At 35.2% G+C, this 24,140-nt stretch overlaps 1 protein-coding gene across 21 annotated transcripts in view; it reads left to right on the top strand.

Moving 5' to 3' along the window:
- Positions 1-24,140, top strand: part of PTPRM (protein tyrosine phosphatase receptor type M) — a 483,430-nt gene that overhangs the window by 231,783 nt on the left and 227,507 nt on the right. The window lies entirely within an intron of this gene.

Here is a 24,140-nt window from a genome sequence, read left to right as displayed (position 1 = left end):
AGCTGATAAAATATTCTAATGATGCTGGAAGTATATTTTAGAAAGATTGATTATTTTGACACCCTTATGGAATATGTTTGCAGAAAATTCTAGAACTCTTTAACATTTTGTAAAAAGAGATGTTGCTCTGCATGATACCTCTGAACATACTTAGCCCTCAGTTCTAAATACACATGGTAGGAAATTAACCCAGTTTACATCTGAGTAAATAAGCATAGAGTTGTTTCTGTCAGAAGATGTCAATAAAAATACATATATTTTTTTCAATTGTGTATAAATATCTGATAAAAAGTATTTTACTTAATGATACCATGATGTTTCCTTTCCTCTAACAAGATCATTCTCATATATCAAATGGAAATTTTAGAGCATTAAAAGTAGAGTTCAGTGTAAAGCAGAAAATAAGAAATTGTTAAATAGATACTAAAATGCTGGAGGTCTGACAAAGTAAGATGAGCAATTGACAGATTATCAAGCTAAAACACTTAAAAGAGCACACTTCTGTGTGCATATGCTGTTTAAATAAGACAGGGAAAGAAAAAAAATGTGTTTCATTGGCATTCGGTTAACAAGCTAGAAACATGGAGATCACTTGGGTATTTCAGCTACTCAAATTAAAACTTCTTAGCATTTCTTATGAACTAGGGAACACTAAACAATTTTAAAAGAAAGCCTGAGCTTTCCTCTTCCCACTCTTAGAATAATTTGAAACATAAATTATTTCTTGTTGAATTTTCAACAAAATGATTCATAACATTATGGTTATATTTAAGTGCTCTTCCCCTCCGCCTTTCCCCATAACAATTTGGTTGTTAACTTGCACACTATTATTTTCAGACAGTTGTTGTGACATCATGATTTTCAGGACTAAGGATTACATTCCAGTGTTTGCTGTTCAGTTCCACCAGCCCTGAATTTTTCAAAAGTAAATGAATTATTGGTTAAGCAGTAAATAATAACTTGAATCCGTATGAAAATAGCTGAATCCCCAAGTAGCCAAATCATTTTCATTTTGCTGTGCGATTTCCTCAGTCTGTCCAGGGACTGGTACAGATTTTTCGTTTGCTCTGCCTACTTTCCTGTCACCTTGCAACAACGTTCTTTGCTCTAAGCAGACCTTATATTTACCTTGGTAGAAACTGCTTCCGTTTAGTATAAGTGTCTTTTACCTCGTCCTAATTTTTCTCAGTTGGTGCATTTTTATTCAGGTTAGTGCCTGGAGTTGATCTGCATTTGTCCCTTTGACATCAATAGGAGTTAATGCATAATTAATATTCACATTAATGGTGATAAAGCAAAGACAAGGAATTTTCTTCGATTAAGAACTGCATCATAGCACGTGGTAATTTATTAGGATAGCACAATCATAGTTGATAAATGTTTGGGCTTATTCTCAATCCCCTCCCTTCCCCAGCTCCCTTGCAGTGCTTCTTCCCTCCTTTGCTCTTTTAAATATAACTGCTAGCTGATGTGTGTGAGAGAGAGGGAGGGAGGGAGGGAGGGAGGGAGAGAGAGAGAGAGAGAGAGAGAGAGAGAGAGAGAATGATTTTTTTCCAGGTATCTAAATAGTGAGCAGGGTATGACAATGTTTTTTGGCCTATATTTTATAACATTTACTACAGGCAGAATTATCTGTAAATTTATCTTGTTTGTTTGGGAGACATTTGCACATATTTAAAAATATTATGTTCATCTTTATTTTCCTGTCTCAACAGAATGCATTAAAAAAAAACATACAGGTAGTCCTCAGTTTACAATTAGGTTTAACAACTACTTGAAGTTCCAATGGCCTAGAAAAGGATGGCCATCATAAAACATTACACCCCAGTCTTGTGATCTCGACCTGGGTGCCTGGCAACCTGTTCACAATAGAAGTGAATATTTATAGCTCAGAGTTGAACTGTGGGGTCCTTGGTGCTGGCTGGGGTTAGTTGTTTTCTTGCAGATGTTTCATTTCCAGACTAGGTAATGTAGCACTGATAATGTTACCTAGATTGATAATGAAATGCCTGCAAGAAAACAACCAATCTCAGAGTGAAGCAGTGGCTTCACAACCTGTTCATACTTATGAGTAGTTAGCATGTGTCCCAAGATCATCTAACTGCCATTTGCAACAGTGGTGGGATTCCATTTTTTTTACTACCGGTTCTGTGGGCGTGGCTTGGTGAGCGTGGCAGGGGAAGGATACTGTAAAATCTCTAGTCAGAGGTTGTATTTGCTGGTCCTCTGAACTACTCAAAATTTCTCCAGAATTGGTCAGAACCTGCTAAACACCACCTCTGATTTGCAATCTTCTCTGCATGAGTTCCACAGGCACGAAGAGGCAGAGAGAATTAATTTTTAACTGTGTGTGAAAATGCTTCTCTCCCTAGGTCTTCAAGAATGTACTCCCATACTTGTTATCTAGGACTCAATTAATTTAACAACCTGCATGATCACATAACCTCAATTGGGAGTACTGGAAATGTGGTCCTGAGTGAAGCAGTCAGATGGGCATCCACGTAATGATTGCTTCACTCAACTGATTTCCATCCCCATTGTGGTTTTTAAGGGAGGACCGTCTGTATGTAGTATGACAATTAGATGAAAAAAATATTTATCACTACATTATACTGCCACTATTGCATTTCAAAATTCAGTGATAAAAGTTTGTATTAAAGTTGATTTATTTATTATTTATATCAATCAAATTTATTTGCTGACAAACCTGCACACATTAACGACACTGGCCTCCTATACGTGTCCTAAATATCCTCCATCATGACTCAATAAACTGAGATTATTCATCCTTTGTATTTCATTTCAGTAATGTATACATTCAGAGGGAAAAAATGTATGTTCAGGTGCATGCTCTAGCAGTCGGCTAGGACCTTGGAGAAAAAGGTTTTGCTCATCTGTGTCCTTCACATTTCATTTCCAAGACTGGAATTTCATCCGCAAAAGTCATTCTGATAAGCTCACTGAACTGCAGAGATTGTCTCCTCTCAATAAATCCACATTTACACATGTTGTTTAATGCAGCCACCACTGACTAAATCACAGTTTGAAAGGGCATAAAATTTGTACATGACAGAATACAAATTGTATCTGGTTCCTGACCCCAATCACTTCTTTAACAAAATGGCATACCCTGAATAGTTAGGGTTGTTGTAGCTAGGGTTGTTGTAATGAAAAATTGTTGCGCAGTGCCTCTCTGTTTCTTTTGCTACATTTCATTAGGTACCTCAAAGGAAGGAGATCAAATACATTTCTCAAATAACTGGTATATGTATGTATCTGTGCCTCAAGTTCCTTTCATGAGATGAGACAGGGCATTTTATAAGCATGGGAGTAAAACAAACAAAAAATAAGACAATATACCATGGGGAATTATAAAGGATCAGCATTTGAAGGCTCTCAGTACTTATTAACATTTTAATCATCTTAACAGTGATTTATATTTACATTTCATAAAAAAAACACTGTCTGTAATCTACACAGCTCTAATGAAATTTTAAAATCTACTGCTGATAATTAAGTATCTAAATTTAATCTAACCTTTAGTTGCCTTACTTGTTACAGAACTTGGAGTAGTACAATTAATTTGGCGTACTGTAGTAGAGGTATGTCTTATGATAGTCTGAATGCTTATGCCACAAAATTAGTATGAGTATGCATTCCGATATATGTACTTATGCAATATGGGAACAAAACCAAAAATAAAAAATACAACATAGCATATGCAATATTTTATCAGAATTGGCTTTCACAATTCACACATCTCTGCCAAATGAATTTTCTTCTCACTATAAAAATATTAAACCCAAATAATAACCATGTAGGGAATGACTGCAAACTGGCTTAAATCCAAAGTTCTCTTACTGTGAGATTTAAAAAAAATTCTACAGAAGACTTGAAAAGCTAGAACTTTATTGCTAATAAAAAAAAAGGAGATGAAGAGTTGTCCTTTGATGACTTCTATCTACATAAAAAATGTTGTAGGCAAGAGGCCTCCAACAAAAGTATAAGTAAAGAACTGGTGCTGGGAGTTATATAACTCCCAGCACCAGTTCTTTAGTTATATCATTGTTGGAGGCAAACCATTAGATTTATTATTTAGATTAAGCAACTATAATTCCTCAGGATAGCTCTTGTACTGCAGGATGACGTTCTAGGCTACAATTATTGAATTTAAAAAAGGTTTGTATTGTTTTAATTGTGCATTTTCCAAATACCTGTTGGTATATAAAAGCAGATTTATTATCTTCTTTTCTATAATGTATAGAGTAAATATAGTGCACATACTAAAGGGAGACATCATGAAGGGGCTCGTCCCATTTTTTCCCCCAGAACGGATAGTATGGACAGCCAGGAAGTTTGCAGTTTTGCAGCAGAAAACAGCAGCAGTGTACTTTTTGCCATATCCAAAAAATAAAAGCTCAGCACCCACCAAGAAAAATTTCAAACACATTGAGGAAGTCTCTTTATGTTAAAAAAAAAAAAAAGGCCTTCTAGGGCAATTTTTGGGAACAGGACTGGTTGTCCTATAACAGGAAGGGCTAATAAGGGACAAAATATTTCAGCAGCAAAGGCACACTGACTTTATGTTTTGTTATGTCTAATGGTGTGACCAGGCTAAAGGCAGGAAAATTGAATTCTTAAGGCAACAGTTATTGTAGGAAAATTGGAAAGCTGGTATTCAGTCAGACTTGGAGGTTTTTCTCATTCGGAGTTCATGATGTATATACTTCAGAAGGCAATTTTTCTAGAGCCAAGTCCTAAGTGGATGTTAAATCTACTGATCAGGGTTAAAGTTTATGAGTAGACAGAGATAACATGGCTCTGACTTATTACTGTCTATGATTTGGATTCTGAATAGTTTTTAAAATTTGAAAAGACTATAGAAAAATACTGCATTACATAGCATATTGCATATACTAATATTCCTTTGATTAAATTATCCGTGTTCCATACACCTTTATAACAGAACCCTTTAAAACAGGGGTGTCAAACTCAAGGCCTGCGGACCGGATCCAGGCCACATGGTGCTTAGATCTGGCCCAGGGTCTGCCCTGGAAACAGCATAGGACTGACTTGCAGTGCCTCTGCCAGTGAAAAGGGAGCTTGTGAGTGCCACACACAGCTCTCATGAATTCTGTTTTCGCTGGCAGAGTGCTAGCAAAACAAACTACTAGCAAAAGTGGCATTTGATCACATGAATGCTATCAAGCTGGCCACGCCCACTCTGGCCATGCTACCTCAGCTCCCACAAGGTCAAACACAACTCTCATGTGGCCCTCAGTGAAATAGAGTTTGACATCCCTGCTTTAAAACATATAATCCTTTAAAAAGGCACATGATAGTAGTAAATCCACTGGAAAAGTATGTGATCTTTAGTTGCTTTCGATGATGTTTCAGAGTTAGTTAGCCTCTCTGAGGAGGTGTATTTCATTTTAAAGCAGTCAAGTCAGTCAACTGGATCAGCCAATATATATGTATGTGTGGAGGACTTGGAGAGCATAATACAATTGATTCCTCTATTATTTATCTTCTTTGCTTGTGAGTAATATATTCAGGATTGCAATTCAAAAGTTGAATAGACTAGAATCATTACAAGAAGTTGCCAGTTGTTAAGAATATTGGTTTGGCTATGAAAGAACTTTTATTTCATATGTACAAATGAAACATGATAATTGGGTTTCTGATATGGTCTAATTTGTGGTTCAGAATGTTCACCATATAAAAGGGGCATTATTACAAACTATTCTAGGTAGTAGCTAGGATATTATGCTCTGCTTTTCCTATCTTTGTCACAGACTACTAATCTTCTTTCTCTTCAGGCAGAAACAACATCTGTTCCTTTGGCCTCCTTATGAAAAAGGAATGAAACTTTTACTAACATCTGCATCCTTATTTTTAAACCAATTCAGGAAATATTTCAGATCTAATCAATTACAGAATGTCATTTATCTGCCTTTAAGAGAGGTATAAATATGATATTTCTCTCAAACTTCCAATATAGGGATCCCTCTATATTAGAGGTGAACTGAGAGATTATCTTTTTCATTGTCTTCTCCAGACAATTTTTGGGTATTCTTCCCCCCCCCCCCCCATTTTTAGTTTTGTGAAGCCATCATAGTTGTTTCTGGTGTTGATTGACCTAGAAGTTGGATAAATAAATAATTAAATATGCTCACAGCAGATATTCAATTTTTAAATAAAATCCTCATTAATATAGGTAGGCTATAGGTAAATTCTTTTTTAAAAAATAAGTAAAGAAAATGTCCTTGTCTATGTTCTTCACATAATCTATCGAATGGAAAATAATATTTATGTGCAAAAAGGAACTACACTAAAGCATTCAGAATTTTAGTCCATAACCTGATAGGTTGGAGTCAATTGCATAAATTCAATTACATACTCAGTTAAAAATAGGAAATGAGACTAGTTCAACCACTCCTGTCCCTTATATTGCACCACCATTTTGTTTTATTTGTTTGTTTGATATTGCCACGTATCTCACCAAGTAACTTTGGGCAGCAAACAAAAGTAAAAAAACAAAAACAATTAAATAATACAAATATTAAAATTTATTGAAGCCAAAAATAAAGCACACAGATGTTTAATTCTTATCTTACTCTGACATCTGTTTATCCCAACATCTGCATGGTCCATACAAATCTCTATAATTAGGAAATTGTATATACGACTGTGATTGGGAACCTCATCAGGCTACATTCCAAATCATGTAACCTTACAATGACATTGTGGACCTGAGCTCAATGTTGATTAAACTTGTTAGAAATTATGAATAGTTACATTGTAATCAGTATAGGCAGAGTTCCTCAATTCTTTTATATGTTTTGACTTAAATGATTCAGCCTAACCAAGGTAAGCTAATAACAAGAAATTTATTAAAACATGATTCCATGCATATTCATTATTACAAACAGCTTTTTCATTTCATGAGCCATATTAAAGTCTGGAAATTATCATTTAACAATTAATTATAATTAACTGTAAGAAAAGGATGGTCTGAAAAATGTGAAGCATTAATCTATAAAGCATCCAAAACATGAGTAATTTCTGTTGAAATTGTTTTGGATGAAAAAAAATTCTATATAACACTTAACTTTCTTCTTTCCCTAGCCTTTGCCATTTGAAGTGAATGTAAATCACTTAAAATCGCCATTTAGATCAAGTATTGGATCAAGTATTGGTTGGTAAAATTTGATAAACAAGCCTACAACTTCTTAACATTTCTACTGTACTAATAAATAAAAAAGAGAAAGATATTTTTAAAAATGCAAATATGATAAGAGGTATTTGAAGGAAGGGGAGAACTTTTCACATTTACAGCCATCCAGAATCTATGATTTGCATCCACATATTCCTGGAGAGGTGTCCTCTTTCTCATAGGTATGGAGAAATATCCACATCCTATCCCTTGATTAGTGATAGAAACATTTGATGATTTTTAAAACAAAGAGAACTCTGAGCAGAACAGAGAAAAAATGGGCTGGGCTAGGAAAGAAGTGAGCTAGAAGCCAGTTTTCCAGTATATGATTAAAATTTACTTTAAGAAAAGGAATTTCCAATTAAAATAACAGCTGTTTTAAGAATATTCTGATTTTGTAGAGCTAGGTAAAATAGCAAGAAACTGTACTAAGACTCTTTGATTTTTTTTCTTTTGTGTATAATAATGTGAATGTTTAATGATAGCTTTTATTCAGATTGGGCACAAAGTTATTGATTTTATATAGAATCATTTTTTAGTTTGTATTATTTAATTCAAATGTCCCCCATTGAGAGCCTGTCTTTTAATAATTAACTTATTTATTTATTTAAAAAAAATAAGCTTTATCTTTTTATCTTAAAAATAAATTTGACTTTTATTATTTATGATAAGACTGGTATATCTCACAAGAATTGGGGCAGGGGGATGAAAAACGGATTCCTCTGATCACATGCTTGATGTTGTAAAGCCCAGAGTTGTAAGAGTTGCCATTCATAGAAACAATTTCACTTTTTTTTCCATTTTTAATTGCTATTAGATGACAAGGATTATGAGAATCCTCTGTCTCACACACAGTACACATTGGAAGTAGGGAGAGGAAGTCAATTGAGATATCCCTAACAGATATCAAAGCAGTAACTATTTGACCCAAAAGGCAAGAGAGCTGAATTAGGGTGTGTGAGAAGGAAAAGTGTGTGAGGTTTCTGGAAGAGGTTTAGCAATGTGTCACTGGAGTTGTGTTTAAAAAATTGTGAACAAAAGCACATGTAATAGGAAAAAAGTACAGATAATAGGAGAAATGCTTTAATAATATGCACAATTTTTGATAGAGACTTCAAATTACAAACGATGTAGTTTCTTCATTACAAATTATTTTTTAAAATGGGATAGATTATCTTGCTTTTATTAGTAGCTGCCAGTAAGGAAGACCTTGAGAAAGACATCCATGAACCATTACCTAGGCCAAAGGGAATTAGACATTTTTAAAGTCCATAATAAGATAAGTGGTTTGGGAAGTGGTTCAAATATATGTAAATGATAACTGCAGCAAGATTATTGTATGACAAATATAGAAATATTCAGCTTTGCCCACAATGGAGAAATGGGTGATGAGAATGTTGTAACTACCTGAGATGGCTAAATTGACTTCTTTGATCAGAGAAAAGGGAGCATCTGCATTTTATTGCTGACTGGATATCAGTTAAAGACTTTGTATGTGCAACAGAAAACAATGAACTCGTGATTTATAGTTTTAGTGAGTAGATACGGTGGATTATAGAAAGAAGAATTATGTTGTAACCTTAGAGTAAAAGGTAATTTACAATTGTAAAGAAGATTGAAAGCTTTTTCTTTGTATCTTTTTTATTTTCTATTTTTTTTTAACTTTTTTCCTTTCTTTCATTTTTAGCCTTCTCTTTTATTTCTTTTTCTTTTTTTCTTATTTTATATTAGTTTGTATTAGTTTGTACCTTTTTAAAAAGTCAATTTCAGTAAAAGTGTCAGGATTCAGACACTTAACCCCATTTAAATCATGAGTCTCTAGCCAAACTCCAAAAGGATTTATTGGGAGTTAAAAGATGCGGCATTGCCTGGATTTAGCCAGACTCTGAGACACATAATTCATTGTCACCCTTGACCCTGATCTTACTCCACCTCCCTGGGTGTATCATAATTCATATTCTCCAATGGGACACATCCATAGCCAAGAGTCATCAATCATAACTCTCCAGTTAGAATTTTGCACAGCAGAAACCTCAGTCACCTAGAAACTATCTTTGAAAACATTTATGTAAGGCAAGCTGCCCAGTGCTTCCCCCTCCCTTTCTGTTGGCAACACTAAAAGACCACAGAATTATTTTATGAGTTGACAAAAAGTAGTTTTCACTTCTATATGGAGTGGTCTGGTCTACTTAGTGGGGCTGTCCCTCTCAGTCATTAATAAAACTCCTATGTTCTTAATACTCTTGACAATCATTATTCATATTTAAACAGTTGGGTGCCTGGAAAAGACAATGATAGAAAAAATACTATGCCAATTTGTATTCAGTCTGCAGAAATTGAAAATACAATATTTAACATTTTAAGAATTGAAAAACAGTATCCTGTTGGCAGGATGGATAAAATATACAAGTGATAAAACAATTCTTTGCAAGGTATCTCTCCTATAACCATGGTTGAGCCCTTTCTTCATATCTGATATTTTTTTAAAAAAACATTGGGATTTCATGACATGAATTTCCATGCCAAAAATTAAGATACGTTCATTAGAGAATATTCAAAGATGGGCTTTCAAATATAAAAAGACATAGAAAAACCTAGTCAGATTTCAGTACCAAATGTTATTAGAAAAACATGCCAAATTCTACTTCTTGTTTTGGTTTAAACTTTCCCTGTCTTTAAATTTCTTCACTTCTTATAATGATTGTTGCACAATTGTACAAATTCATGTTATTTTTAGCAGGATATTTTGTAGAAAACTACTTCAGTCTTTTAATTTTTTTCTTATAAAATAAAAACAAATGAAATTTGATAATATATTTCAAAGAGGTGAAAATGTAATATATTATTTTATATTAAAATTATTTCATTTTATTTCTTTGCTTGTAAAAATATTTTGAGGTGCATTACATCTCAGAACAGCTATCTTTTTTCTACTCTATCATTTGTTCTTAAATTTACTTGATTAAATTGCTACTCTATCTGCAAACCAAAGTCACTATTTTGTACACATGGACATCAGATACTTACTTTTGTTCTGAGGCAATAATTTTCTGATATATCCACAATTATAAAATGTTAGCAAAATCAGCAGAATATTGAGTGCAGCAGTGTTGAAATCTCTGTCTTAATATTTACAGCCTTAATTTTCAGTAGTTTACATCACTTGTCTTCCAAATCGATTAAGATATAAAGGAACTGTTAACATGTTAAATTCATTGTTACTTCACTTAGTCACTGTTAATAATTCCCGAGGAACTAGAGGAATAAAATAAGATATAAAGGAACTGTTAACATGTTAAATTCATTGTTACTTCACTTAGTCACTGTTAATAATTCCCGAGGAACTAGCGGAATAAAATGAAGCATGGATAATTATATCTGAAGAACATTTCAAAATTGTAAAAGTCATTATTTTGCCTCCAGGCATGTAATAGTACAAAAATTTGCAAGTATCTGTGTATATGTATATCTGTGAGAAGGTCTTTATCTGTATTCCTTCTCTGCTCTTCCCTCTTCTTCGTGTGTGTGTCTGTGTGTAATACACACACACAAACACAGGCACATAAGTGCTGTGGTGGCACAATGGTTAGAATGCAGGACTGCATTCTAATGATTTCTGCTGACTGCCGGCTGCCAGCAGTTCAATTCTTGCTGGCTCAAGGTTGACTCAGCCTTCCATCCTTCCGAGGTCGGTAAAATGAGGACCCAGATTGTTGGGGGCAGTATGTTGAATCTGCTTAGAGAGAGCTGTAAAGCACTGTGAAACAGTATATACATCTAAATGCTATTGCTATTCCATTGTACAGTAATCAAACTAATAAGAGATAGGTGGAATGGGACCAGGACAAGCAAAATGCTCCAAAAAATTAATTAATACAAGCAGAAGTTCAAGTGGAGGAAGAGATAAGGAAGAGAAGTGACTGCCGAAGTTGTGAGTTATGAGAGACTCTTCTCAACTGAAACTGGTGAAAAAGATCTCTCCTGAATAGCTGTTGATTGCAAGGGATATATCATGAGAACTATTGATTACCTATTGCAGCTGAGTGATTACATCCTTGGTTAGACTTGGTAGAAGATGTTGAATAGCAATAACATTAGGAGAAAGTAATCGTATTGTGCCCAGAGTTCTTCATTTTAAGTGAAGTAAGTGAAACGAGCTGAATGAGCTTAAATACAGATCTCTGATTTTAATAAATTCAACATAATTTATTTCAATGGCTGGAGATACTAATAAAAAAGAGAGTCAAGATAAATGGTATTTCTTAAAACCATCGTAATTGCAAAATACTTGAATGAAGGAAAAGAAAAAGGAACCAGTAGGGTTACACTTGAAGTTCAGTGAACTTCATTCTTTAGGCGTGTGAAGAGCCCTAGTGTTTGATCTTTTAAAAACCCAAAAATGCTACCTGGTGCCTTAGCTTTTTATTTCGTATGTCTGAAAACAAAAGGGCAAAAGGACAACCTGCCAGTCTATTTCATAATGGATTATTATTTTCCTCTAAACTATTTGCATTAGTAGGAGTTCAGTGCCATTTTCAGGTTCACAGATATTCTGCAAGGGCACAAATGCCTTCCTGAAAGGACTTGCTATAAAAGATAGTTGGGAAGCTGAAACACGGTTTACATTATGTCTCCCTGACAAGCTTTGGACTTGTTGATTCTACAAATTAATTCTAGAAAGAAAACAGGTATGCACATGGAATTTGTCCAGGTGGTTTGAAACCTGAGTTCACTAGATTTCTAATAGGGTCACAAAAGAAAGAACAGGGTTGTCTATCAATTTGATCTTGTATGCTTTAACGTTACCTTAATTCTGTTCCTTCCATCTATTTTTTCCATTGTGTTGGCTGTGTAATGCACAGACAGCAATAGTAATAACTGAAAAAGGAACTTTAGAAGATACGTTTTTCTTATCTTGAAACATTTGTTTCTTTGTTTGTTTATTAAATTGCTACCTATCTCTTCGAGAGTAGCCCAATGTAGAGTGCACTGCAGTATTCTAAAGGAGAGATGATCAGGGTTGAGTGACTGAGCCCAGGAACTCCAGATACAGGAAAAATGTGCAATTGCCACACAACACAGAGTTGCGTAAAGGTTCTCCTAATCATGACTGCTACCTGCTCTTTGAGAAGGAGTTCTGAGTGTAGGAGAACCCCTATATTGTGCACCAGGTCTGTCCAGGATAGAGCAAACATGCCACAACATGCCATAAAGAGAGTTTGTGGACTGGATTTCTCACTCCATATCAACCCTGATTGGAAGTGGCATTGAGTAGACTGCAAAACTGTGCCATCCAATTCCAGTTGCCATAGCCATCTCAAAATGATACAATGGCCAATGATATGGAAGGCCTTGGAAACGTGAAGAGCATCAAGGATATATGCACTGCCCCATCCCTCTCTCATCAGGCGTCATTGACAAGTGTGATCAATAAGTTTCTGTGTCATAAAGAAGCTGCCACACAACCATCTTTTCTACCACCTTCCCTAAAAAGGAGAAATGGGAAACTGGATGACAATGGTCCAGAAAAGTAGGATGTAATGATGGTTCTTTAAGGAGAGGGCATACAAGGCCTCCTTAAAAGATCATAGAAATGTTCCCTCATGAGGAATTTGTCACCACCTGAAACCACCAGGCAGTCACTATCCTGCAGCCTTTCGGCAGCCAGGAGAGACAAGGATGTAGTTGATAGGTAGATGTGCTGACAGCATTGAGGATCCAGGTCGAGTTATTAAAATAACTTGTAGGTGAAATAAAAGTAAAGACACCCAAAAAGCCTTAACCATTAAAAAAAATGAGGTATTTAGTCATTCTTAAGACCCAGTGATTTCATTAATCCTGCCCAAGACGTCTAGGGAAAGAAAGATACCGGTTTCTCCATATATCATATTGTAATTATTTCAGGATAGCAAGTGTAGAAATTAAAATATATTGGTCAGTGAATTCAGTAGCTTTCTAACTCATAAATCAGATGAACAAACTGTGATGTTTTTCACATAGAAGATTGTGTTTTTACTAACAAAAATTTAATATGTATTTTGTTGAAGTCTTGTTAGCTTAGAGCTAGCCTTAAATCCATTAGCTTTACTAATGCTTACTTTTAGTCTATCTGGAACCTGCAGGGAAAAATTTCAGAACTTGTGAGGGTTGAGCAATAAGGTTTAAAAGAGATTTAGGTTGGTAATATTTTATCATGATAGAAACTGTAAGTATAAAATATTAAGTAAGCTTAATGTACATTAAGTGCAAATCATCAAGTAAAAATATGTGTCTAAATGTAACATCAATGTAAAATAGATATTGTGAACACATTGGTATACTTGAAATTTTAATGCCTAAGGGCATTTTCTTTTTGCCACTACAAGAGGAACAATGTAGAAAAGGATTAAATTACCTTAGGCTGTACCATTGATATAACATTGTAATTTGGTTATTTATTTGATAAATGCTACTCATGTATTAGTTGCATTTATTTGTTGAATTAATAGATGTAGTAGGTGTCCATATTACAGTTATTTTCCCCTTAAGCCAAGTCTATGCACAACAGCCATTGCCTACCTGTGCACAAAACTCGGTGTTGCTTACATCTCCCCCTCCTATTCACTGCAGCTGCTCTGGTTCCATGATAGGTACTACTGATAAAAAAAGAGAGATGTATTTTCAGAGGAGAAAACTAGAAGAACTTTAGGTAGGATAAAGGGATGTCCACACAGCTGCTTATTGACCTCCAAGCACTGAGGAAGTTTGTTGTAAAGACAAGTCCTCGCTTTCCTGCCCAAATGGTCATTCTCTCACACACCCTTCTGCACATCTAGGTTAGCCTCAGCTTCTTTTCTTCTTTGAAATATTTGTAATATACGAGAAACATCCATAAATGCCAATTACAAGAAAGCTGCCACCCCTGCAAAGAGCCACTCTAGGAGGGTCAGTGCTTCCACCTAGGCCTTCTAAGGAACCTCAGCAGCACCTAAGTCATGTTTGATGCTGGTAAGGCTACCATCCCTAAATGGTGGCCTTGCAGTCCCTAATGAGCCTGGCAAGAGGAGCTCTTGGCCCTGCCCTGGGAGGAATTTGTCCTTGGACATTCTGGCCAATGGTCAAGACTTGACTGAAGCTCAGGGCCAGAGTAGACCAGCCATATGCTGAGTTGAGAATGCTTGAAAGGCGCTCATTTGCATCTGAAGTTGTGAACAGTCTCACAAAGTACAAACGATTTTCCTATCTGGAGTACGAAAGTGCAAACATTTGTGCACAACTGGAATCTTTGAAGTTTTTCCTCTTTCATTCACACAAATCTAATTACAGTTGAAAAGGCCCAAGCCTAGATGAAGATGAATCCAGCAATCTTCCTTTGGACATGACTCAGAGATTTGGAGCTGGAAAGAAATAACCATCTTAAGCAATGTTCCTTTAAATCAGCAATGGCTCACATTATCAGCACTGAGTGCCCAAAGCACATGCGCACATGCACCGCCAAAATGCAATGTGTGCAGCTCCCGCGCATGCGTGCCCGTATGTGTGGACATACGAGCACATTCCATGCATTCACCCTGCACACATGTGCTTCTGTCCCCCATGCATGTGCCCCACTCCCCGCACGTGTGCGCATCCCATGCATGTGCCCCACTCCCACATGCTTTCCTCCCCCCGCCTGCACATCGCACATATGCAGCAGAGACCTGAAGACCAGCTGGCTGGCAGGAGATTGCACGCATGCATGGTGGAACTGAGCTGGGGAAACACTCACGTGCCCAGAGAGAGGGCTGTACATGCCATCTCTGGCGCGCATGCCATAGGTTTGCCATCACGGCTCTAAAAAACAGGAAACAATTATTATACTGTAAAATAGAAAAGGGTTGATCCACAAATCATATTTGTGACACGTTTTTGTTGTTTTAAACCCTAAAATGCCACTGCTGGTTAATCTACACAATGCTTAAATTGATGGTCTATTATAGTTGTTTGATTTAGAAGAAGTTAAATTCACAAAATGTTAAACATTTACCTTTTTTAAGTCATAGATCCTGGAGAAAAAACATAGCAGTTGTGAATTCTCAGAACCCAAGTAATAGTCTAGTACTTTCACTTTCTAGATGAAATTGTGACACTATTTTGTCATTTGTTTTCAATCAACAAAGCATTTTGGGCCTGTATAATTAAAGTATCTATAAACAGATATAAATAGCAGCGATCTTCAAACTAGCAAGTTCCTTTTTTCTTCTCCTTTTCCTGTGTAGCTGAAAGGAAGAGTTTCTCTTTTCACTTCTTCTTTATATTATTTATAGCTTCTTCATGTCATGATAACTTTGATTAAATTGGTAGTCCTTGACTTACTACCACAATTGGGCCCAAAATTTCTGTTGCTAAGTGAGACATTTGTTAAGTGAGTTTTGCCCCATTTTATGACTTTTCTTGCCACAAGTGGTTATGTGAATAATTGCAGCTGTTAAGTTAGTAGCACAGCTGTTAAGGGACATCCGATTGACTTTGCTTGTTGGAAGGTAGCAAAAGGTGATCGCATCACCCCAGGACATGACAACTGTCATAAATCAGTTGTCAAGCATCTGAATTTTGGGGATGCTGCAGTGGTCATAAGTGAAAAATGGTCATAAGACATTTTTTCAGTGCCATTGTAACTTTGAAGAGTCATTGAATGAACTATTGTAAGTCGACAACAGTTGTAAGTAAGTACCTATATGGCTAAATGAATTACTGTTAATTTAAATTTTTGAGCTACAGAAACTATACTATGAAGATAGCTTATTTTAGATATCCCCAGTTGTTATTATTTATGATTTTTGTTACTTCAGATGACATAGTAAGCTACGATTCTACAAAACGGAAGACTTAAAATTCCTTTTGGTAATGCAAAATGAAGACAGATCACAAATACTTTGCGGTTGGTGTTGCTATTACTAAATTTATAGTAGATTTACAATACTGACAATTCTGAGAAAAGAAAATCAAGAATCAAAATACTTTGTTTTTTTTATAACTTTTACAAGTCAGAATACAAAATAACGATCTTGGCTGATGAGTCAAGTGCATTTTGGTATAAGCTTTTTTCGCCCCAGTGCAAAGATAAATTCTTTTTCATGCTTATTATTTCTCTCACTCATGATCGTATAATACGGAAAACCTCCAACAGTGAAATCTGATTTAGAATTCTCAGAATGAAAAAAAAAACACCTTCACAGACTTAAATATTTTAAAATGGCATTAAGCTGATATATTGTAACTCAGAGTTAAACTATATGTTTTGCATGAAAAAGTTTCTGATTCAGACTTGGCATTTTTAGTTTAAAAAATGAAGTGGACATCAAAAAAGAGATAAAAAAGACTGATTCCAGGGATAGAAGATAATTAAATGAACAGACGTGGATAAAGAAAAATGAACAAATAACTCAGCTTTTTATATCCTTTTCTTCTTCAGATGAGACAAACTCCTATTCTGTAGCAAGACTTCTATGAACTTCTTTAGCATATAAAACTCATTATATATTAATATATATAACTGTATTATTAACTATATTAACTCATAGACACTTTCTTTCATATATTTCTTCATACAGATCTATTTAACATTTGCTACAATTTTTTTTGCTGGCTGAGGTGCAGCAGATCTGTTAAAAGATGACCTTTTCATTCATCACTTGGAATATTCTAGCCAACTGTTGGAATGTTCTTCTAAGTCAAATCTGGAAAGCTATGTGGTTCTTACACTGTATGGCAAGCCACAAAGGGTTGTAAGAATCTTCTCTTGCAGCCTATTAAAAATGCACAAGCTGAATCTCCCTCTCTACTTAGCCCCAAGCGACCAACTCAGGAATTTTCGTTCTTCAACAATTCTTTATAAAGATTGCTGTGGGAAAAATACATGTGGGATTATTTTATATACAACTTGTTTCTTTGCATAGTTGTGATCTCAGTAACATGCCAAATAATAAATGATGGTGTAGGTGAAAACACATTACATGGAAAGCTGATTCTCCATTTCTGGAAATTTTAAAAGGAACTGGCAACCATATGTCATAGATGGTTTAATTTGTTTTCCTGCTCATTGGAGAAAGTTGGACTTTGTGGGCCCTTCCAAGTCTATAATTATTTGATTCTGTATATTTTTATATTCATATCATGGCTTATTGCAAGTTACGTAGATTTTGTTTTGAGTTGAAGTGTGATAATGTTTTTAAGACAATAATTATGTTTTATATTTGTATTGATGCTGAGTTAGTAAGAAACACTGTAATCTTTCTATTAACTTTTCTAAAGTTTAATATTGAGGTAGGTTTAGTTAATTATGTTTGTAAATGAGTGGAAGCTAAGTAAGTATTATCAGAAAGATTTAGGATAGGAATAATTTCTGCTTTATTAGAATGCTACATTTGGCATTTAATGCTTGTATTTTGCGAAGTTTCCTCTAATTATTTCATGGCTGCAATAGTGAATTTTATAAAAATAGAAATGTTTCTGTGCACTATAATATAAACTTTGTAATGTAGTTTTATCTCATCAGTAAAGATCAGCGTCTGTATAACAGATTGTTTCTTCCTTAAATTTGGCGATTGCTATGGTTTCTCAAAAATATTATGGTAGATATTTAAGTCCAGTACTTGATTTAAAATATACTGTAGGAAATATTTACATTAAACATTTTGTTGTTCACTATTACCCTTATAAGGAAATTTCATGGGATTCCAAATGTGACTTATTCCATCTATTATGGATTTAATTTACAGAGATTTAATTTACAGAGAAGAATCTTCACATTGTTCATATATTTAATGTTGATACCTATGACATTTTAGTAGTATTTTAAAGTTTCTTGTTTTTCCCCAGTGTTCTTGATATTTATTCTTTCACATATTATGAGTATACAATACACTTTTACATGGCATTTCACATTGACAAATTCCTTTGTTCTCTTCTTGATCTCTGTGCAAGCAAGATGAGTGGAGGGACTTCTCAAATAATAAAATGAATATTATGCAATTTGCAGTAGGCTTCATATAAGTGAGAACTCTTCCATATGCCTATTTCCAAAGTTCACAGTTCCTACCTCTTCCAAAGGCAGTTATTCCTCCAAAGCAGCAGTCGCCAACTGGTGGGCCGTGAAAATTTTTTGGTGGGCCACAGAGAAATCTCACCCCCAGAGCACCCCCCCAAAGCAATTAATCCAGGCTGTACTGAAACACAAGGCTGCCCAGCCCACATGGCCCACAGGAACCCTCCCTGCCCACTCACTCCTTACCTGGTAAACTTGCCTGCTAAGTTGCTATTTTTCCTTTTTCCAACCATCAGCTGTTCTGCTGTGCCGGGAGATTTAGATTAGCTAGGAAGTAGGAAATGGTTGGATTTCTTGCTTCCTAGCTAGTCTTTAGATCTTCGGCTCTGCTTTTAAGAAGAGCCGAACCTCCCTTTGGACTGAAGGTTTGCTTGCAAGCAAATTCAGTGCAGACTCATGGCAAGTAAATTTGAGAGACTGAGCTAGCCGATGACAGATAAATAGATCATTGAATGATTCTGTGAGAAATTCAGTCTGCCTGCTTTGCCTGATTTTGGGTAAAAGTTGCTCCTTTTTAAAAAAAATAATATTTACATACATGGTGTGTTATGAGTTAATTTTATGAGTTTGCTTGCAAGTAAATTTTATGTGACAGACAATGGCAGATAGATTTTTTTTCTGAATGAATCTGTGATTCTGTGAGCAACTCAATCTGCCTGCCTGCTTTGCCTGATTTTAGGTAAAAGTTGCTCCTTTTTTATAAAAAAATTCAATATTTATATAAATATTTATAATATTTGCATACAAGCCATGCCCAGCCAGTCACATGACCACCAAACCACACCCACAAATTAGGCCACACCCACAGAACCAGTTAGTGGTCCCTGGGATCTAAAATTATGAGTTTGGTGGTCCCTGAGGTTCAAAAGGTTGGCGACCCCTGCTTCAAAGCATTCCAATGCTCTCACATTGAGTTATGTGAGGTTTTGGAACTAGAGCAGTTTTCCTTCTTTCTCTTTGGCACAAATTAAATCTTTCTTTCTTTTTAGATTTTTAGATTATTTTTAGATTATTATCCCATTATTTTTATATTTTTGTTTTGGTCAAGTCAAGGAACCACGGTAAATATTTCTGCCTCCAACTTTGCCCAATACAACAATAAGAATTGAGTCAGATTGAGAGAGAGCAACTAGCCCAAAGCGACCTAGATGGCTTTTATTTGTAAGGGAAGACTAGGATTCACAATCTCCTCTGATTTCTAGCCAATATCTTAGCCACTACATTAAACTGGCTGATCAGATATGGCCTGGCAAAGTTGCGACAATGTGGTAAGGTGAAAGGAAAAAGTATGTTTAATTTTAGATATTGTTGAAAACATCCCAACCATTACAGCTTTATAATAAGCAGAAATAAGAAAATATATATAACAAAATTCTAGCACAGTGAAGTAGCCAAGTTATTATTATGGTTATAGAATGAACTTGGGTTTTTTTTTCCGCCCTGTGTGTTTTTTGGTTTGATAAGAAACAAAGACGGAATATATTCCATCTATATTTTGCTTCTTTTGATAGAGTGCCTTGAGAATATTTCTTATTTTCTTTCTTGATTTCTTGTCAACTGGGTGAATGGAGAAAGTTCAAATGCAATGTTAGGAATATTTTTCCAAAATATTTGAAAAAATGCCTAAGGCTAGAATAAAATATTTTACATTTAGCTCATACATTCTTCATGCGTCTTTACTGTATTCTATGAATTCTACTGTGAATTTTTAACACTTTCTGCCTCCAGTCATTCCAAGCACATTTATAGAGCAGATTAAGGTCTTCCCACTTTAAAGTTGTAAATCAAATACAAACTGTGTAAAATTAATTTTGTGGTCAGTTTCCTATCTAAGAAAATAAAATAAAATATGAAAATACTTGGGTACATATCATTCAAAGAAGAGAACACAGAATCTAGGGAACATCTAATTGCATGTACAGTTTAGGAATCATACTGTGTATTTCAACTTCTACCTAGTGCATTATTAAATGTTATCTTTGCAGTTTTGTAAGCATGCTTTCTATTTATGTATAGTTATTTATAATTTGAAAATAAAAAAAATAGTGTACATTATTTGGCAATGCAAAAGTTTAGATACCCATTTGGTCAGTACTTTGTAATATCTCTCTTGCTAGAAATAAGACCTTCCAAATGTTTCCTATATCCAACTAAAAATACTTTCTATTCTTGCTTTCAAAAAGATTTTCTCACTCTTCATTGCACTCTGTTAGTGGACTAAAAACTACTAGACTGTGAGCCCTACTAGACTATCTTCACTTAGTCATAAAAGACACTTGAGTGACTTTGGGCCAGTTATTCTCTCTTAGCTCATCTCATCTCACAGGGGAGTTGTTGAGAGGGAATTAGAAGATAGGAGCATAATGTATGTTGTGAGATAAACAAAATAAAGGACATAAAAATCTAACCATAAATTTAAAACATGGTTTCCTTATATGCATTGCATATTTGAGATATTCCAACACATTATCAATAATATTCAAGTCTGAGGGCTGCAAATATTATTCCAAAATTGTCCCAAAGTGCTTTTCACAAGCCAATGGGACTTTCTTGGTTTTTCCCTGGAAAACATTTTGCTTCTCATCCAAGCAGCTTCTTCAGTTCTGGCTGAATGGTGAGAAATGGAAGTATTTATATTCCTTACCAGTCATCTGGTTGTTAGCACTCTGAAGGTCCGTTGTTAGCTCTTATCGAGTCGTAGAGGTCACTTCTGTACCTTCAAAGTCACTTGAATCAGAGTGCAAATGGGTGTGGAACCTGACTGTTGAAAGGACTGTGTTGTAGTTAGGGGATAGATGGTGTTGCATCACTTCCCTCTGTTGAGAGAGGGCTGTTCAGTTTTAATGTAGATGACCTCTTTTGACTTTTTTTCAAACCAGTGGTCCTCCCTGTCCAGAATGGTGGTCTTTGTTGTTGTCAAAATATTGACCTTTGACTTTCAGATGTAGATGAATTGCTAATACTTGCCCTGACGGGTTTGTTTCCCTATGTTGTGCCATGCATTTTTGAAGTGGTGGTTTTGCTTCACCAATGTACACATCTGCATATGTCTCACTGCATTGCACAGTATATACCATATTGCTTAGTTTGAGTTTGGGTGTTTTATCCTTGGGGTGGACCAGCTGCTGCCTTAATGTATTGGGTTTAAAGTATGCACATTTGTTGTATTGGTTGAAAATGCTCCTGAATTTTCCAGATATTTGGCAACATATGGAATGACAATGCTGCTTTGTTTGTTGTCCTCTTTTTTTGTCTGTTATGGAGGAGCTCCAGCGAGATCTGGGATAGTCACAAGTTCTAAGGGCTTCCTTTATATGTTTTAGTTCTTTTTCTTTTCCCTCTTTGCTGGTAGGCAAACCTTCAGTCCAGTGGTGTACGGATCTGATCACTCCCATTTTGTGCTCCAGTAAATAATAAGAATAAAAATGTAAATATTAATCTGTGTGACAGATCAACCATGATCTGGATGATTGAGAATGTCCATAGATATCATTCCAAAACATTTTTCCCTATAATTTATACGTGGTAGATTTTGGATCACTGTCTTGCGGAAATACCCAGCTTCTTTTTACTCTCTATTCATTTAATGGAACATGTACTATATCTTGGGATGGCTAACTTGTGAAGGCAACTGTATTAATTGTATAGATGAAAATGTAGAAATAATTATAATTTAAATAAATCTAGTTATCCTGAGATCAATCTGCAGTCTCTATACCAGAGGTGTCAAACCTGATCACATAGCAGGGCATACTGTGACGTATTGGGATGTTTTTTGCCGTTGTGGAGCCAGGATGGGTATAGCCTGTGTGGGCTGTATCTGGCCCACGGGCTGCCACTGACAGGTGGTCTATGTTAATTGTTTATTGACAGTTTCATTTTACTCCTACTCCTCCTACTCCTCTTTTTTATTATGACTGAATTGAACTTGACAGCCAGTCACATAAGAGAATTGTCTTCTGTACAAGTTTCCTTAGTGTACTATAAGAATAAGTTGCTAAATAAATAGCCATAAATAAATTATTCATTTAAATACAGTCTCTTTTAAAATGAAGAATGGTTGAATTAGAAGTTGTCTAAGGAGTAAATCCAATTCATTTCACTGAGGCCTGTATAGGGAAATTTCCTATGTATAGTGCTCCTGTGATTTAATTCTCTTGGAACCTCTGTCAAAACAATAAATATCACCCATATTAATATGCAAACATTCAGGCATACTAGATTTTGCATGATAGATACAAGCAACGTTGAGGCTGAAGTTCATGTTGCCTTCTTTTTTCAATTTCTTTCATTCTCTTGCAAATTCTACATTTTTTTTACCTAGAGCTCCAGACAAAAATTATAACCCCACACTAACTAGTTAGTTAGTTAGTTATAAATGTCCACACACGTGCATGCATTATGCTGGCAATTGTCCCTAAAATATATTATTCAGAATGTACTTAGAAAAAGATTTCAGGTGCAATTTTGCCACATCTTCATGGCAGATTAAAGCATTTTGGAAACCTGATCTCTCTGGTGAGATATACATATGTAAAACCAGTTCAGCAGAGATCCAGATGTCCATCATTGTGCAAATATTCTTTTCTAACCAGTGCTTCATAGCACTTGTCCATATGTTTTTTTATATAGAAGAGGATTATGAACCAAGTTTAATATCATTTTTACTAAATCTAATTTCAATCCAATTGGATCAAAGTTAAATCTTCTTTTGTTAAATGAAGCACATTTCAGATTTGAGAACAGATTAATTTAAAGGAGAATATTTGTAGCTCAGGATTGAAATGAGGGGTCCTTGGTACTCTCTGAGCTTTGTTCTGTTGTTGTTGTTGTTGCTGCAGATGTTTCATTACCCAAAATAGGTAACATCATCAGTGCTAGTAAGGAGTGGGGTACACTCTCAGTTTATATTCTAGTGGCTTGCTCTGGGGTAGTCTTAGAGGTTCTTTGATTGGGGTGTTGGCTTGTTTGGCAGTTCCTTGATTGGGGTATTATTTACTTGATTGCTGGTCTGATGTTAATCTTGGAGTTAATCTAGGCACCATTGCTGATTACTGGTGGAAAGGTGCTTAGGTCTTTTTGTTCCCTTTTTGGCTTGTTGATTGTCTCTTTTGAAGTCTGTAGATTTTTTTTTATGTCTATGTGTTTACTGATAGCGAGTGCCAGGCTTCTAAAAAATTCCCTGGCATTTTTGGACTTGGCTTGGTCTAGGACAAGCCAAGTTTCTCAATTGAATCTAAAGTTAAATCCTTCCATATGTTGTGATCATGTCTTCTGACTGCTTGTTGGTATTTATGGATGTGTTCTGCCAGTTTTCTACATAGTGGCTGTTGCAATTATTACACTATATGTTGTAAATGACTTCTGTTTTTTTCTTCTGAGGCTGCTGGGTCTTTTGGTTTACTTAAGTTTACTGAAGAACTTTGGTTGACTTGTGTGAGATTTCTATATGCTATTGTTGTTTATATACAAGGAACAAAATTTGTGCAATAATTGAAGCTTTTTAAGGTTTCACTCAAGTTCATAGAAAGTCATTGTCAAACATAGCACTAAGTTCTTCAAGAGACTTACATTTGAAGTCTTATACAGATAAAATTAAGGTTCTAGGCAGAATCTAAAAACCTATAATGCTGCCAGTTAACAGTTGCTAATTTTTTCTTAATCTGAGAAATGATGTGGGTTCCATCCATAGAGGAAGTTATAGCTACATGAATGACTAAACCCAGTGTCACATGAAACAATTCTTGATTACACAGATGTCTAAATGTGGATGCAGAACTCATGTTCCAGATTCTGAATATACATACATTGCCCCTAAAAAGAAGTTTATAATTGCTTTAATGAAATAAACTTAAGAAT

The sequence above is a fragment of the Notechis scutatus genome, chromosome 3 (genome assembly GCF_049901735.1).
Source record: "Notechis scutatus isolate UNSWTSFEM ecotype Mainland chromosome 3, rNotScu1.2, whole genome shotgun sequence".
NCBI lineage: Eukaryota > Metazoa > Chordata > Lepidosauria > Squamata > Elapidae > Notechis > Notechis scutatus.
The sequence above is the reverse complement of the archived record's forward strand: the minus strand, read 5'-3'. Positions and strand labels throughout refer to the sequence as shown.